This window comes from Odocoileus virginianus, chromosome 30, assembly GCF_023699985.2.
Source record: "Odocoileus virginianus isolate 20LAN1187 ecotype Illinois chromosome 30, Ovbor_1.2, whole genome shotgun sequence".
NCBI classification, from domain to species: domain Eukaryota; kingdom Metazoa; phylum Chordata; class Mammalia; order Artiodactyla; family Cervidae; genus Odocoileus; species Odocoileus virginianus.
In genome coordinates this window covers 21,662,448-21,679,585 of record NC_069703.1, presented here as the reverse complement: position 1 = coordinate 21,679,585, position 17,138 = coordinate 21,662,448, and the positions used below count along the sequence as shown (strand labels likewise).

The window sequence follows — 17,138 nt, the reverse complement described above, 5'->3', positions numbered from 1 at the left end:
GGCTTCACTAGGGGCTCTCCCAAGTTGCCAAGTGGTGCAACAACCCATGTGTGTAGGGGAGGTAATGCCCCACACAGACAGTGTGGACCCACGAGACAGGGGTTGGAGAGATCCAGCAGATGTATTTCTCTCCCTCCCACCATCTGATCACTGTTCTTAGGGGTGGTGATGATGCCTTATGTGTGTCAAGCGGTCCTGTGTGCTGAGGGCTAGGTGGCCTTTGTGAGGCTCTGGACACTTGGTGATGCATTCCCTGTGCCCGTTTCCTTTACCTTCCTTTTCCTGACCTCTCATTGCCTTGAGATCGCATGTCCCAACTGGCCTGAGCATGTAAGGGCTGCCTTGGGCTTTGTTTTCTTAAGTGGCCCCATTCATGGACTTCTAGTGGGCCTTGTCCACCAGTTCCTGGTCCCTTGGCCACAGAAGGGGGCATGTGTCCCCTAGTTGGGCTGATAGAAGTGGTTACCCTGCTGTCTTTTCAATTCAGATTGAAGGAGCAACAGGTGTTTTGTCAATGAATCTGAAGATGTGAGTATGACGCTGCTGGGGGCTATTCCCAGGGAATGCAGAGGAAGCCTGTTTGGTGGGGTGGGCAGTGAGAGCCCATGGCTCCTGAGACCCCGCTGCATCCCTGGCCAGCCTGCAGCTTCCTTCTGGGAGGCTGTGCATTCCTCCTCTTTCCTGGCTAATTTGGTTGAATTTCTGTCATCTAATGTATTAGTCAGGGGCTAGAGAACACAAAGTCCTTTGCCCACAAAGGTCCTAGCCAAAGCTGTGGTTTTTTTCCAGTAGTCATGTATGGATGTGAGAGTTGGACTATAAAGAAAGCTGAGCGCTGAAGAACTGATGCTTTTGAACTGTGGTGTTGGAGAAGACTCTTGAGAATCCTTTGGACTGCAAGGAGATCCAACCAGTTAATCCTAAAGTAAATCAGTCCTAAATATTCATTGGATGCTGAAGCTGAAACGCCAATTCTTTGGCCACCTGATGCGAATAATTAACTCATTGGAAAAGACCCTGATGCTGGGTAAGATTGAAGGTGAGAGGAGAAGGGGGCGACAGAGGATGAGATGGTTGGATGGCATCACCAATTTCATGGACATGAGTTTGAGCATGCTCCAGGAGTTGGCGATGGACATGGAAGCCTGGTGTGCTGCGGTCCATGGGGTTGCAAAGAGTTGGACATGACTGAGCGAATGAACAGAGAGAACACAGAAACCACTCTGGGTATTTTATAGAGAGTTGAACATAGGGAGTTGGTTATACTAGAGAGGGGAGAACCAAGAAACCAAACAGGAATTAAAGACACCAGGAAGGTTTTCACACCCCTGGGGCTGGAGGGGTCAGGGGGTGGCATTACTGGCAACCAGGACAGGGGGTCTCCTGGTAGAAGTTGAAACCGTGGGCAGCCCGTGTGGTGGGAGCTGGAGCCTCGGGGTGGAGGCTGCTTGAATCTACCCAAAGCAGAGAGGGAGGGACAGATATAGTGTGGTCCCGCCTTCCATCTGCTCCTCAACCTCTGTCGTGCCTTCCATGTCAAAAGTGAAAGTGAAAGTCTCTCGGTCATGTCTGACTCTTTGTGATCCCATGGACTGTAGCCCTCCAGGCTCTGTCCATGGGATTCTCCATGCCAGAATACTTGACTGTGTTGCCATGCCCTCCTCCAGGGGATCTTCCCAACCCAGGGATCGAACCCAGATCTCCCGCATTTCAGGCAGATTCTTTACTGTCTGAGCCACCAGGGAAGCCCAGAAAGTTGTCCCCAAGTCAGAGGACAGAGCCTGGGAAAGTGATCTCCTCCTACCTAGAGAGAGTGGAGTGGGGACAGAGGGTAGGGAGCAAACAGGCAAATGACAGACACACTGGTGGGTGAAGAAGCACTGTGCGTGCTTGTCATCTTTATTTCTTTAAAAAATATGTATTTATTTTATTTTTGAGTATTTTATGTATTATTTTGTTTTTGGGTCTTCGTTGCTGCATGTGGGCTTTCTCTAGTTGTGAGGAGCGGGGGGTCCTCTTTGTTGTGTTGTGTGAGCTTCTCATTGCAGCGGGTTCTCTTGTTGCCGAGCACAGGCTCTAGGCACATGGGCTTCAGTAGTTGCAGAGCTTGGGCTCTAGAACTTGGTTGTGGCATAAGAACTTAGTTGCTTCAAAGCCTGTGGGATTTTCCTGGACCAGGGATCGAATTGGTGTCTCTTGCATTGCAAGGTAGATTCTCAACCACTGGACCACCAGGGAAGCTCTCATTTTTATTTTTTATTAAGCCATTGTCTGATTAACAACGTTGTATTAATTTCAGGTGTAGGGCAGAGTGATTCAGTTATACACACACACACACATCCATTTTCTTGGGCTCCAAAATTACTGTGGACAGTGACTGCAGCCGTGAAATTAAGACACTTGCTCCTTGAAAGAAAGGCTATGATAAACCTAGACAGCATATTACAAAGCAGAGATATCACTTTGCTGACAGAGGTCTGTCTAGTCAAAGCTATGGTTTTTCCAGTGGTCATGTATGGATGTGAGAGTTGGACCGTAAAGAAGGCTGGGTGCCAAAGAATTGATGCTTTCGAACTGTGATGCTGGAGAAGACTCTTGAGAATCCCTTGGACAACAAGAAGATCAAACTAGTCGATCCTAAAGGAAATCAGTCCTGAATATTCATTGGAAGGACTGATGCTGAAGCTGAAATTCCAGTATTTGGCTACCTGATGCAGAGAGCCGACTCACTGGAAAAGATCCTGATGCTGGGAAAAATTGAGGGCAGGATGAGAAGGGGATGACAGAGGATGAGATGGTTGGAGGGTATCACTGACTCAATGGATGTGAGTTTGAGCAAATTCCAGGAGATGGTGAAGGACAGAGAAGCCTGGCATGCTGCAGTCCATAGGGTGGCAAAGAGTCAGACATGACTGAGTGACTGAACAACCACAAAAATACACACAGATACATACATGCATTCTTTTTCAATTTCTTTTCCATTATAGGTTATTACAAGATATTGAATATAGTTCCCTGTGCTATACAGTACATCATTGTTGTTTATCTATTTTGTATACAGTAGTGTGTATCTGTTAATTCTAAACTCCTCATTTATCTCTTCTCCTCTCTTTCCCCTTGGTTTGTTTTCAGTTTTGCAAATAAATTCATTTGCATCACTTTTTAGGTTCCTCATATAAGCTATATTATTGATATTTGTCTTTCTCTCTGCCTGACTTACTTCACTTAGCTTGATAATCTCTCAGTTCAGTTCAGTTCAGTTCAGTCGCTTAGTCATGTCCGACTCCTCGCGACCCCATGGACTGCAGCTTACCAGGCCTCCCTCTCCATCACCAACTCCTGGAGTTTACCCAAACTTATATCCATCGAGTCAGTGATGCCATCCAACCATCTCATCCTCTGTCGTCCCCTTCTCCTTCTGCCTTCAGGGTCTTTTCAAATGAGTCAACTCTTCACATCAGGTGGTCAAAGTATTGGAGTTTCAGCTTCAACATCTGTCCTTCAAATGAACACCCAGGACTGATCTTCTTTAGGATGGACTGGTTGGATCTCCTTGCAGTCCAAGGGGCTCTCAAGAGTCTTCTCCAACACCACAGTTCAAAAGCATCAATTCTTTGGCGCTCAGCTTTCTTTATAGTCCAACTCTCACATCCACACATGACCACTGGAAAAACCATAGACCTTGACTAGATGGACCTTTGTTGGCAAAGTAATGTTTCTGCTTTTTAATATGCTGTCTAGGTTGGTCATAACTTCCTTTCGAAGGAGCAAGTGTCTTTTAATTTCATGGCTGCAATCATCATCTGCAATGAATTTTGAGCCCCAAAAAACAAAGTTAGCCACTGTTTTCACTAGTTCCCCATCTATTTGCCATGAAGTGAAGGGACCAGATGCCATGATCTTAGTTTTCTGAATGTTGAGTTATAAGCCAACTTTTGTACTCTCCTCTTTCACTTCCATCAAGAGGCTCTTTAGTTCTTCTTCACTTTCTGCCATAAGGGTGGTGTCATCTGCATATCTGAGGTTATTGATATTTCTCCCAGCAATCTTGATTCCAGCTTGTGCTTCATCTAGCCCGGCACTTCTCATGACGTACTCTGCATATAAGTTAAATAAGCAGAGTGACAATATACAGACTTGACGTACTCCTTTCCCTATTTGGAACCAGTTTGTATTTCCATGTCCAGTTCTAACTGTTGCTTCCTGACCTGCATACAGATTTCTCAAGAAGCAGGTCAGGTGGTCTGGTATTTCCATCTCTTCAGAATTTCCTGTTTGTTGTGATCCACACAGTCAAAGGCTTTGGCATAGTCAATAAAGAAGAAATAGATGTTTTTCTGGAACTCTCTTGCTCTTTCGATGATCCAGCAGATGTTGGCAATTTGATTTCTGGTTCCTCTACCTTTTCTAAAACCAGCTTGAACGTCTGGAAGTTCATAGTTCATGTATTGCTGAAGCCTGGCGTGGAGAATTTTGAGTATTACTTTACTAGCATGTGAGATGAGTGCAATTGTGCGGTAGTTTGAGCATTCTTTGGCTCAAAAATTTCTTTGGGACTGGAATGAAAACTGACCTTTTCCAGTCCTGTTGCCTCTGTGGAGTTTTCCAAATTTACTGGCATATTGAGAGCAGCACTTTCACAGCATCATCTTTTAGGATTTGAAATAGTTCAACTGGAATTCCATTACATCCACTAGCTTTGTTCGCAGTGATGCTTCCTAAGGCCCACTTGACTTCACATTCTCGGATGTCTGGCTATAGACGAGTGATCACAGCATCGTGATCATCTAGGTTGTGAAGATCTTTTTTTGTACAGTTCTTCTGTGTATTCTTGCCCCCTCTTCTGAATAACTTCTGCTTCTGTTAGGTCCATACTATTTCTGGCCTTTATTGAGCCTCTCTTTGCATGAAATGTTCCTTCGGTATCTCTAATTTTCTTGAACAGATCTCTAGTCTTTCCCATTCTATTGTTTTCCTCAATTTCTTTGATAATCTCAAAGAAATGAAACAATAGTCTCTAGATCTATCCATACTGCCACAAATGACATTATTTGCTTTTTTAATGATTAGTATTCATATTTATACATATATATATATATGTACAGTACACACACATTTTCTTTGTCCATTTGTCCATCGGTGGACATTTAGGTTGCTCCAATGTCTTGGATATTGTAAATAGTGCCACTATGAACACTAGGGTACATGTATCCTTTTGAATTAGAGTTTTCCACTGTGTGTGTTTTTGACTGTGAATCCCAGGGAGCCAAGAATTCTCATCTACAGGAGGAGCACTGTGCCGTTTCCTGAAAGTTCCTCATGAGGCGCTGGTGGTGGTAGTGATTACGGTGGCCATCCCTGAGAAGTCCTGCTACATTGGAGGAATACACTGATTCTCCCTGTACATGTTTTAATGCCTTTACACCCACGTGGGGAGTCCACAGGATAGTAAGGTCATTCTTTAGGACTCAGTTGAGTCCCAGAGAGAACCAGATGTACCTTCAGAATTTCTACAGCCTTGCTGTCCTAGCACAGCTATGGCAAGACTCTACTGAATACCAGCTCAGAGACTGATCAGCGCTGAGTTGTGCCAAATGCATCAGCAAGTTCTTTCTCGTGTTTAGTCTAAGTCCCTGTCCCGGTATTTTCAGATCACCCTTGGAAGACCTGGGTAGTGACTGCCCTCTGTGGTCTAGAACAGTGGTCCCCAACCTCTGGCATCAGGTACCGATTTCATGGAAAACAGTTTTTCTGCAAGCGGATGTGGGGAGGGATGGTTTCTGGATGATTCAAGCACTTTACATCAATTGTGCTCTTTATTCCTATTATTTTTACATCAGCTCCACCTCAGATCATCAGGCATGAGATCTTGGAGGTTGGGGACTCCTGATCTAGAAAATAATTCAGGATATTGAAAAAAAGGAAAAAGCAAGATTTTTGAATTTGAACTAAGTATGGACTTATTGAATTCTGATGATGTGGCAAAGGAGGGGCCAGGACGGGGGTCATGTGAGGGATTTTCAGACTCCAGAGTGACCGGAATGACGAACTGGAAGTTGTCCAGGCAGTGGGGTTTGAGGTCCGGTTGTGCTCAGCAAAGAGGTTCCTGGGAATCTAATGGGGACAATTTGGGGTTTCACAGATCATCTCAGCTGAGGGTGTTGCACATATGTTGGAGGGCACGCAGCTCCCTATATGTCTATATTTTAAAGTAAATAAAAGGCTCTCAGAGCAAACCACACAGAGTTGGATGGATTCAGATGCCAGTTCGGAAGCCTCTGCCTTCTGGCTTTACGGGAGCCTGTGGTGACCACTTGGTCTGGGAGTCCGGGTTGCTGGGTCAGCTTCTTGCTCCCACTGATGACTCACTGGAGCTCCTGTGGACGGGCAGCTTTCTGCCTGGGTCTCAGTTTTGCCCTTCTGTGAAACAGGCAGAGCGACCAGCGGGTGCCATGAAAACATGAAATTTTAGCTTGGTATTATAAGATTGAAGGCAAAAGGAGAAGGAGGCAGAGGATGAGATGGTTAGATAGCATCACTGACTCAATGGACATGAATCTGAGAAAACTCTGGGAGATAATGGAGGACAGAGGAGCCTGGCATGCTGCCGTCCATGGAGTTGCAAAGAGTCAGACACAACTTAGCGACTCAATAACAAGAGCAACATTATGGGTTGAATTGTGTTATATATTGAAGTCCTAACCCCCAGGTATCTCAGAATATGGCCTTGTTTGGAGGTAGAATCTTTACAGAGATAATGAAGTGAAAGTGAGGCCATGAGGTCCTAACCCAGTATGACCGGGATCCTGATAAAAAGGGGAAATCTGGACACAGAGACACACGTAGACGGAAGATGATATTAAGCCTGCCATCTGCAAGCCCGGGGGAGAGGCCTGGAGCAGATCCTTCTCTCCAGGCCATCAGAAGGACTTGAACCTGCCAACATCTTGACTTTAGACTTCCCGCTCAAGCAAGGTGAAACTCTTCGTTCTGCCTTTTCTCACCATGGAGGTGTCAGGGGAATCCCTGCTCCCCTTATCCTTCCCCACACCTACTCCTATAGCACCCTAATAAGCTCTGTTCCAAGTTCCATATTATTTTCATCTAAAAAATTTATTGTCACACATATGACTTCAACTCTGCAAGCTTCCACCCCCCACCACCCCGAGTATAAAAGGAAAATGGCTCTTCGTTGGTGTCAAGGGTCAGTTCACCATAGGGAAACCAGTACAGCAAATGGGACGGAGGGAACCACTGGGCGGGGCCATCTGTCAGGGAGGGAGCTAAGGCAATAGAGACAGTTGGGAAGGGGGATTCACCACTTCTTCCCTGGAAATCTGGACAAGGAGTGGGCCGTGATCTCTGAGGCTTGAACTTAAGGACACTTCTACTTGAAGACAGAACTGATGAAATGATTCCTGGGGCCCTGGAAGACTAATTCTCAAATCTGGTAACATCAGATTACCTGGAGACCTTTAATTTTTTTCCTCCCCCTTTTACATTAATGAAAATGCAAAATGTCACAGTGAACATCTTTGCACCTATAGGTATAGCTTAGATGAAACAGTGCAGGTAGAATGAAAAGCACTAATGTACTTTTCTCGTTGTCAGTATGGCAACTTTAAAAGTCACATAGATTCCTCAGCTCTAACTCAAGTTGCTCTACCAGACTCACCAGAGGTGAGCCTCAGGTCTTTCTGTTTCAAAAGTTCTCCAGGTGGTTCTGTGTAGCTGACAGGCATAGGGCACACCTCCGGATGGAGATGGGACTTATCTGAGAGACCCCAGACTCTCCACCCTGGGACCAGACCCACACACCTGGGTGCCTTGGCCTGTGGAGATGAGTGGGCCGGGGGGCAATGGGGGCTGAGGGGACTCGGAAGTCAGGGGCTACTGGTGGACAGAAGCTGGGTGACATTTGTGGGGAAGAGAGAGGCCAGGGTGGGAGAGAGGTCAGGAGCAGTAACCCCCTCGGGAAGGGGAATGGAGATTGCCCTTGCATCAGGATCTAGGCAAAGGAGAGTCAGCCTTCTCCCACATCGCTTTCTAATACCAGCTCTGTTCCTATTACACAGGAGCTAATGTCTAACCTTCTTTCCCAGCTGTTCTATTTTCAGCCCTTTTCTTCCTTCCCTGTTATGTGATCATGAGCAAGTCAACTTGAATCCTAATTTCTACCTCTCCAAAGTGGACTAATACTATCTTTCTTATTCTATTTGATAGCACGGTTCTTAGAGTCAAATTAACGAATGTTCATGCAAGTACCTTCAAATCGTAAAGGGTTCAATCAATCCATCCTTCAATGTCAAGGTCAAATATCACTTCTGCCCCACCACCCTGGACCCTACCTTTCTCTGTGGGGCCAGGAAGAGTCAAGCTGTTTCCTCCTTCTCTCAAGGATCACATCACAGTCTCCTTTAAAGTGTGACCATTTGCTTCACATCTGGTTTGCTCACCAGACTGTGAGCCCTGGAGGAACAGGATAAACATTTCATTCAGGGTTGCATCTCCAATGCCTGTCACAAGATAGGTGACTGGCAAATGTGCTTTGCATTGAGGAACGAAGACTTTGGGCAAAGTGTGACACTGATGAGCCCCCAGAGGGCTGCAGGGCCTTGCCTTGGGCGGGTCCAGTCCTGGGTGGGGACGGCAACCTCAGGCTTCTGCAGTGCAGATGAACACACAGGAGGCCCTGCTTCTAGTCTGGCTTTAGCCAGTCCATGGCTGCTCCAGCTCCAGCTAGCTCCCCTCCAGGCCTCCTGCCTCTTGGTCTGCTGGGACTCCAGGGCAGCAGGCTTGACTAGTGTGCCCATTTCAGAAGGCAAACATGTAATTTCAGGTCATGCCCGGTGCCATTTGGAAGGAAGCTCAGGTTTCCCTAAGTGGAAACAGCATGCTCTGAGGGTAATTACGGGCTGGGAGGCATGTTCTGGAGTGAGACCCAGCATTTATAAGCAAAGGTTACCCTTTCAGCCTGGTGACAGGACAATTCAGGGAGGACACCACCAGTCCCAGTTAAACCCTGGAGCATCCCAGAGAGTCTGCACCATCTGCAGCACAGGCACATCTGCCAGGATTCTGGCCCCTGGTTTCCAATGGACTTTGGAATGACTCTTTTCCACGTTAAAACCTCAGACCCAGATATGACAAGCCCCTCGTTAGGAATGGTGGGACTTTAGACAATCGCATCCGCTTTGATTTCATAAGGAGGTTGAACTAGTTGGCCTCTGACCAGTTGTATGCTCATGAAAGTTTAGCTCTCTGGGACAAAAAGAGCCCTGATCTGCAGGATATGCTCATTTCTGTGATGGCAGCACTACCACCCCCGGCAGATTTCAGAGTTATGTCATTGAGCACAGACTTGCACAGAGTTGCCATGTTGACTGTTGAGAGCCAGCCCTGCACATCGCTGCTTCTGGCTCTGGCGTCGGCAGAGCTCTGCCACTGTTATCCAGCTGTGCGTTCTCAACGTTCCCTTGCTATGTACCTCTGCAGGTGTATTCAGGGCTGCAAATAACTTGTGAGTCCCAGGGCAGAATGGAAATGTGGGCCCTTTGTTCAAAGAGCAGGAAAAAAAAAAAAATGCCACGAGAGCTACAAAAACATAAAGCTCTCAAGGTGTTTTCTGTTTTTGTTTTTTTTTCTTTATTTATTTTTGGTTCTGCTGGATCTTCATTTCATGTGCACCTTCTCTACCTGCAGCGAGCGGGGGACTCCTCTCCAGTTGCAGTGCTCAGGCTTCTCATGGCCGTGGCTTCTCCTGTTGCAAAGCACAGGCTCTAGGGGCATAGGCTTCAGTAATTGCGGCTTGCGGGCTCCAGAGCGTGGGCTTAGTAGCTGTGGCCTGTGGGCCTAGTTGCCTCGAGACGTGTGGGATCTTCCCAGACCAAGGATTGAACCTTTGTCCCCTGCATTGGTAGGTGGTTTCTCAGCCACTGGATCACTAGGGAAGTCTTCTTTTTTCTTTTTTAATGTTTTTCCCCTCATTTCATTAAAAAAAAATTTAACCATAGTTGATTTATGATATTATGTTAGATTCAGGTGTAGAGCTTCAGATTCTTTTCCTTTTTAGGTTATTACATGATGCTGAATATAGTTCCCTGTGGTATACAAAAAGTCCTTTTTTGTCTATTTCATACATAGTGGTGTGTATCTGTTCATCATGTACTCCTAATTTATCCCTCCCCTATCACGTTCCCCTTTGGTAACTGTAGGTTTGTTTTCTATGTTTGTGAGTCTATTTCTGTTTTATAAATAAGGTGATTTGTATTATTTTTAAAGATTCCATATATAAGTGACATTATATATTTTCTTTCTCTTCCTGACATTTCACTTAGTATGATAATCTTTAGGTTCATCCAAGTTGTTTCAAATGGAAGTATTTCATTCTTTTTTATGACTTAATAATATTCACATATATATGTATATACACTGCATTTTCTTTATCCATTTATCTGTCAATGGACATTTAGGGATATTCTATGTATTAACTATTATAAATGGTGCTGCTATGAACATTGGGGTGCATACATCTTTTGAAGTAAGAGTTTTTGTCTCTTCTGGATATACACCCAGGAGTGGGATTGTTGGATCATATGGCAACTCTATTTTAAGTTTTTTTTAAGGAACCTCAAAATCGTTTTCCATAGTGGCTGCCCAGTTTATATTCCCATCTCAAGGTCTTTTTAATTTTCTACTTAAGAGAGTTCTAAGTAAATGAAAATTTAAGAATTAAATTATTACATGAATTTATAGTTATATTGTACAATGCCAGTTTGGATGAAAGTATAAGAGTGTTTAACTAGTGGAACCACCACAATTACACAATTGTTTTTCATAGCTCACATGTGAATAGTGGAAACTCTTACAAATAAGCTCTACTGTTTTTTATTGCATCTCTTTGTAGTCCCACATTCTATCAGCTAGCTCTCTCTACTTTCAGCTTCCTGATGAGGAAGGAAACACAGAAAGGAAAGAGGTCTGTGAGTTTCTCTGCCTTTCCCATTCCTTGGTTAGTCAGGTTTCCTAGGAGACATTTCCTTCTTTTCGTGTTCAAAGCGAGTTCTGATTTGAATAGAAAATGTAGCTTGTCGAGGCTGTCAGCTCTCTTGTCACTCAGTTGTTGCCATAACACTCTTGTGCTTACTCTGAGTCTTGCTCAGTTGCGTGCAGTGTGAGTCCACTGGAATTCTATGCTCATAGGAATCGCAAATGCTATGTACAAATGGTGACGCAAAGAATGGTGGCCAACTTTCAGCAGCTGAGAAGCTGGGGAGATGGCCAGGAGAAGGACGTCAGATTTCATTGTCCTCCCAGCTTTTTGACCCTCCCCTGAAGCCCCTCAGTAAAATGGTTTGATCCCCCTTGCAAAAAAAGAATGGTGGCCACACATTATGCCTGTGTCTGCTCTGCTCACATGCGCACCCCAGCTTTCCACTGGGCTTCACCTATAAAACAGAAACATAGAATTACTCTGAATCACAAATTAAGAATTTTTTCAAAGAGGAAATGCAGATGGCCAACAGGCATATGAAAAGATGCTCTACACTGCTGATCATCAGGGAATGCAAATCAAAACCATAGTGAGATATCACCCCACACCTGTCAGAATGGCCACCATCAAAAAGAGCACAAATAGCAAATGTTGGTGAGGATGCAGAGAAAAGGGAACCCTTGTACACTGTTGGTGGGAATGTAAATTGGTACAGCCACTGTGGAGAACAGTATGAAGTTTTCATCAAAAAGCTGAAAATAGAACTACCATATGGCTTAGCAATTCTACTCCTGAGTGTATATATCTGAAAGAAACAAAAACACTAATTTGAAAAGATACGTGCAACCCAAGGTTCATAGCTGCATTTTTTTTTTACAATTGTCAAGATATAGAGGCAACCTAAGTGTCCATCAACAGATGAATAAACAAAGAAAGTTTTGTATGTGTATTAATATAGACAGTGGAATACTATTCAGCCATAAAAAGAACAGACTTCTGTCATTTGCAGTAACATGGATGGACTTGGAAGACATTATAAATCAGAGACAGAAAGACAAATGCTGTATCACATCACTTATACATGGAATCTAAAAATACATGAAACTAGTGAATATAACAAAAAAAAAGCAGACTCACAGGTATAGAAAACAAATATAGTGGTTACCAGTGAAGAGAGGGAAGGGGGAACAGGCAACATGTGGTAGGGGATTAAGAGGTACAAACAGGTATAAAATAAGCTACAAGGATATATTGTACAACACAGGGAACGTAGGCAATTTTTTAAACAATAACTATACATGGAGTGTAACCGTTAAAATTGTGAATCATTGTATTGTATACCTGTAACCCATATAATGTTTATACAGCAACTACGGACTTCCCTAGGGGCTCAGTGGTAGAGAATCTACCTGCCAATTCTTGGGTCAAGAAGATCCCCTGGAGGAGGAAATGGCAACTCAGTCCAGTATTCTTGCCTGAGAAATTTCATTGACAGAGGAGCCTGGTGGGCTACAGTCCATGGGGTTGCAAAAAAGTTGGACATGACTTAGTGATAAAACAGCAAAAACATCAGCAACTGTTCTTCGAAAAAAAAAAAAAAAAAAAGAAAATCACAAGATGGTGACAGCAGATCACCAAACCCTCTGGGAAACCTATCTGAGCCTGAGGCCCCATGTGCTTGCACAGATCACACGCCCAGGAGCAGGATGTGGGTGGACAGTTGCTTTTGTCTGTGGTCCCAGATTTACTGGTGAGGTTCTGACTCAGTGTGGGGTGCAACGAGAGGGTTCCTGGGAAGTCTTCATTTTACAACAATTTCATGTTTCTGTGGCAGAGGGTCAGTCCACCTCAATTTGAGAAGCACTGCTGCGATAATAGTAAACTTTGGAAAGAGGAGGAGACTGTCGGCCTGGTGGAGAGCTAGGGCTCAAGAAATATTCGTTTATTGAAGAATGCATAAATGAATTAGAGGATGTGAGAAGCCTGGATTTGTTTGGGAGTGGTTCTAGGGAGAGGCAAAGCCTGAGTTTCCCATTCTGTCCTCTGTGCCCCATCTCTTTCCACCTAATAAATGATTCCCAGGGCTGGGGAGTAGAGGGCTGTCTTTCATGCTTGTGGAATGACTGAGGATTGAGAGGGGGTGCCCTGAGCCCAGACACTCACAGTGAGCTGAGGGCACGAGTGTATAAGATCTCAGATTTCTCTCCTAGTCGTTCTGGCTTCATAGTCACTGCAAGTCCTGAGTGAGACTCTTCCTGCGTACAAATCCAGCCAGGTTCTCTGGGAGCTCTTAGGGGTGTGGGAGGGGGCATGGGGAGTGTCAGAGCCTGAGGAGAGAGCAGGGTTTGAGGAAGTCTGCCCACATTTTGGGCTCTGGATCCCTTTCAAGGTCTTTGGAGAAATGCTCTTAGCCGCCTGCATCACCTGTTCCTGCGTCTTTTCCGGGAAAGTCAGGAGATAAATCCCCATAGATTTGGCTGCCTGGGGCACAGAAATGCCACCTGGGTCAAATGCCTGCTTCCTGCCTTCCAGTTGGAAGGCTCCACTCCCTTTTCTTGGAACTCCTGAAGCCTTTTATCTGTGCCACTGCCTCTAAGACAAACTTGTCGCAGCCAGCCCTGTGACTTGGGTGGCATTTGTTCTCCTGGTGAGTAGGGCCAGAGTGATTTATCTCTATGCACCTTTCTACACTTGTCACCCCAAGTGTCTATTTAGCACTGAGCTGCCTGAGGCTGGCTTGAAACACACAGGGCTGGAATCAAGGCTAGAATGTCTGTGCACTGTTCTTCTAGCACAGGGCAGTGGGATGCTGGGTTTGTGGGGCTCTCCCGAGGGGATCATTCATGCAGGTCTCACGGTGCAGCACCAGTGCAAGTCTGCAGGTGCCACGGCATGGAAGCAGGTCAGCTGTTTTCTGAGCTGGGCTGGAAGAGGTTTGTTGAAAGGCACTTCCTGTCCCCAGTGGCTCTCCAGATGGGAAGGGATCCAGTCTCGACAAAGAGTGGAGGAGAGACTATAGGGCCCTGTGGTGAAACTGGAGCTGCTGGGGGGGCTGCCATGAAACCAGCTGAGTTCAGTTTCATCATCTGTCAAAGAAAATAGTAATTAGACAACAGAAGAAGGGTCTGGTGGCCTTCCACGTCCACTTTTAGCATCCACGTGCTCTGTTCTGGCTCCCTTTGCCTCATGTCTCCTGGGTCCTCATTCTACCCACCCCTCCTCCATGGAGTGTGGTCCAGCAAAAGGCCAGGCTCTCCCCTTCCTTTACTTCTGTCTCCAATCAGCACAATAATTACGAGTAATATTTAGGGGGCTGTTACTACAGACCCTGCAGTTTACTAAGCTCTCTCATGCATTAACCCATTGAATCCTCATAGTAAGACAGTGAGGTAGGCATTTCCACCCTCCCCATTCTCTAAATGAGGAATGGAAGCTCAGAGAGGTAAAGTGACTTGCCTGAGGTTGCACAGCTAAGAAGATGAAGAGTTGGGTCTTAAAGCAGGTTTGTCTGACATCCTGGCTGGTAATCTTGGTCACCACCCTTCACCAGCTTCCTGAGTTACCTCTTGAATTCTGGAGCTGCATATCCCTGTTGGTATCTGGGTGGTTGATTTTAAAGTTGTTTGGAGATAAGGGGTGTGGCACTTAATGTGCTGGCCTCTGGTGTTTTAACCGACCTCCAGGGTTTGTGGCCTTATTGTAGGAGAGAGAGCCTGTGTTGCTGAAACGCCAGGCTGGAACGAGGTGTCAAGGGCTTGGGCTGTGAGATCAGCCCTCCTCCTCCGTCTTTTCTCTTTGGAGAAGCTTCCCATCTCTGAGACCCCAGTCCCAAGCGGCAGGTCTTGTGGCTATGTTTTTCCCTGACCTTGGGCTCCCAACACAGTTGTCAGCTGAGATCTATTTAAACTGCCTGTTGGCTCTTCAGACAAGAGCTGAGTTGGACAAAAGGCATCCACTTTGGCTTCCAGACCCACGGGATCTTCAGGCCCCATCAGTAATCAGATTCATCTTTATTAGCTGATGAGCGAGCAAAGGCAGGGGTTTAATCTCTGTGGCTCGTAGGCCTTGGGACGTTGGTGATGATCTCACAGGACAGTCCCTCTAACCTGACAGCCGATGAGGGTCACGGCTTCTGTGAGGTCCATGCTGGAGATGGTGCTTCCTTCCCTCACTTTGCTGGCAAGCCACGTGGGCAGCCGTGTGACCTGTCAGCCTGCAGCTCCGACTGGGACCTGGCTGTGTCCTAGCGGGCACATCGCTTCACCTGTTTGTCTGCATTTTCTCATCTGTGAGGAGGCGATGATGTGTGTATCCTACTTACTCCTGCAGGGGCGCTGGGAAAATCTGCGTGAGATAAGCATGTGTTGGCGAGTGGAAATGCTTTAGTTTTTTTATTATTATTTAATAAAATTTTTAATTTTCAAAATGTATGGTTGGTGGGACCTGTTTATGTGTCTTCACCAGGAGCTGAGGCATTTCCCCCCTCGGTGTTTCTGGTGTAAATCACTTGAGCTCTGTGCTTTGAAGCCAGTTTAATAAGCCCTTTACTAAGGGGTTTCTGAAGGGCTGCCCTGGCCAGGGAGCCATGAATCTTGTCTCTCAGAGACGACAGCTGGAGTTACAGCTTCTTTACAGAGTTTGTCGTATGTTGCTTTGTCAAACTAGACTAGGTTATTAAGCTTGTCCTGAACTCTACCTTTGGACCATTTCTTCTTTTTGGCCTCACCCCCAGATTTGTTCACTGGATCCTTGCCTTTCTTGGCTGACATTCTGGCATCTTTCTTCTTGTCATCCTTGGGCAGCATAGTGAAGTTGGAAGAGGGAAATGCTTTTAATATAAGTAAACATAAATGAAGTTGCCATTGGCTACAGGGTTGTGAATGAGACCCCAAAGTGGTCCTCTGAGGGTTTCTCCCTGGAGGAGAGGGCTTCACAGAAATGTATTGAACACTCACTATCAGGTTATTGGTAAACACCAGTGAGATCTTGGTGCAGAACCATTACGAACAAATGGCCCACTTGTGTATCATATTTGGCCTATACTATATTTATGCTTCTGTTGTAAAGGATAAGTACTTATGTTTCTTTAGCCTATGTAAGGTATTATGCCTGGATAGAAGGCAGATTTTTATGTGGACCATACACAATAAAGAGTTGACATAGCTCTTGTACTTGGTGGAAATTCAGGTACATTCTCATTTCTTCATGAATATTAATTAAATACACTTGGAGTAAATTACTGTCAGCTGGTTTGTTGTGAAGACCTGTGCAGAGGGATGAATGAACCCTGGTACCATCGTGGGGCTGGGTTATGGGCAGTGGTATCCTACCCCCCCACCTCTTTCCTACAAGGATGTCCAGGTGAGGAACCGTTCACTCTTTGTAACCATGCTTTTCTTTTTGTTTTTAATTTAACAAATATTTACTGAGTGCCCACCATCTGCCAGACATTGTTTTTTATTTTCAGACACTTGTTTTTAAAAATAGCTTTATTGATGTATAATTGCATACAATAAACTGCCTGTATTTAAGGTGTACAATTTGGCAACTTTTGACACATGCATATACTTGTGAAACTACTACCATAATCAAGTTACAAACATGTCCATAATTCCTCAAAGTTTCTCTGTGGCCCTTTGCTATTCTTCTCTGTTGTTCCTCTTCCCCTGCAGTCACTGATCCACTTTATATCTCCACGGGTTAGTTTGAATTTCCTAGAACTTTATATAAATGGAATAATCCATTTTATATACTCTTGTCTGGCTTCTTTCATTCTGTATACTTATCTTGGGATTCATCCATGGTATAGTGCATAGCAAGAATTCATTAATGGTATTTTCTAATAGTATGGCATCATATGGATATACCATAGTTTGCTTATCCATTCACCTGTTGAAGGGTTGTTTCAAGTTTTTGGCTATTACAAATAAAGCTGATATTAAAATCCATGTACAAATCTATGCATGGACATGTGCTTTTATTTCTCTTGGATAAATACCCAAGAGTGAAATGGCTGGATCATTGGGTAGATGATATTGAATTTTTAAAGAAACTGCCTAACTGCTTTCCAAAGTGCTTGTCGTATTTTACAATCCCACTAGCAGTTTAGGGGAATTTTAGTTTCTCCACATCCTCATCAACACTT

General features: G+C 45.0%; 1 pseudogene; it reads right to left on the bottom strand.

The window, feature by feature from the left end:
* Positions 1-15,440: 15,440 nt before the first annotated feature.
* LOC110128534 (small ribosomal subunit protein eS25 pseudogene) lies at positions 15,441-15,798 on the bottom strand (annotated as a pseudogene).
* Between the last annotated feature and the right edge of the window lie 1,340 nt (positions 15,799-17,138).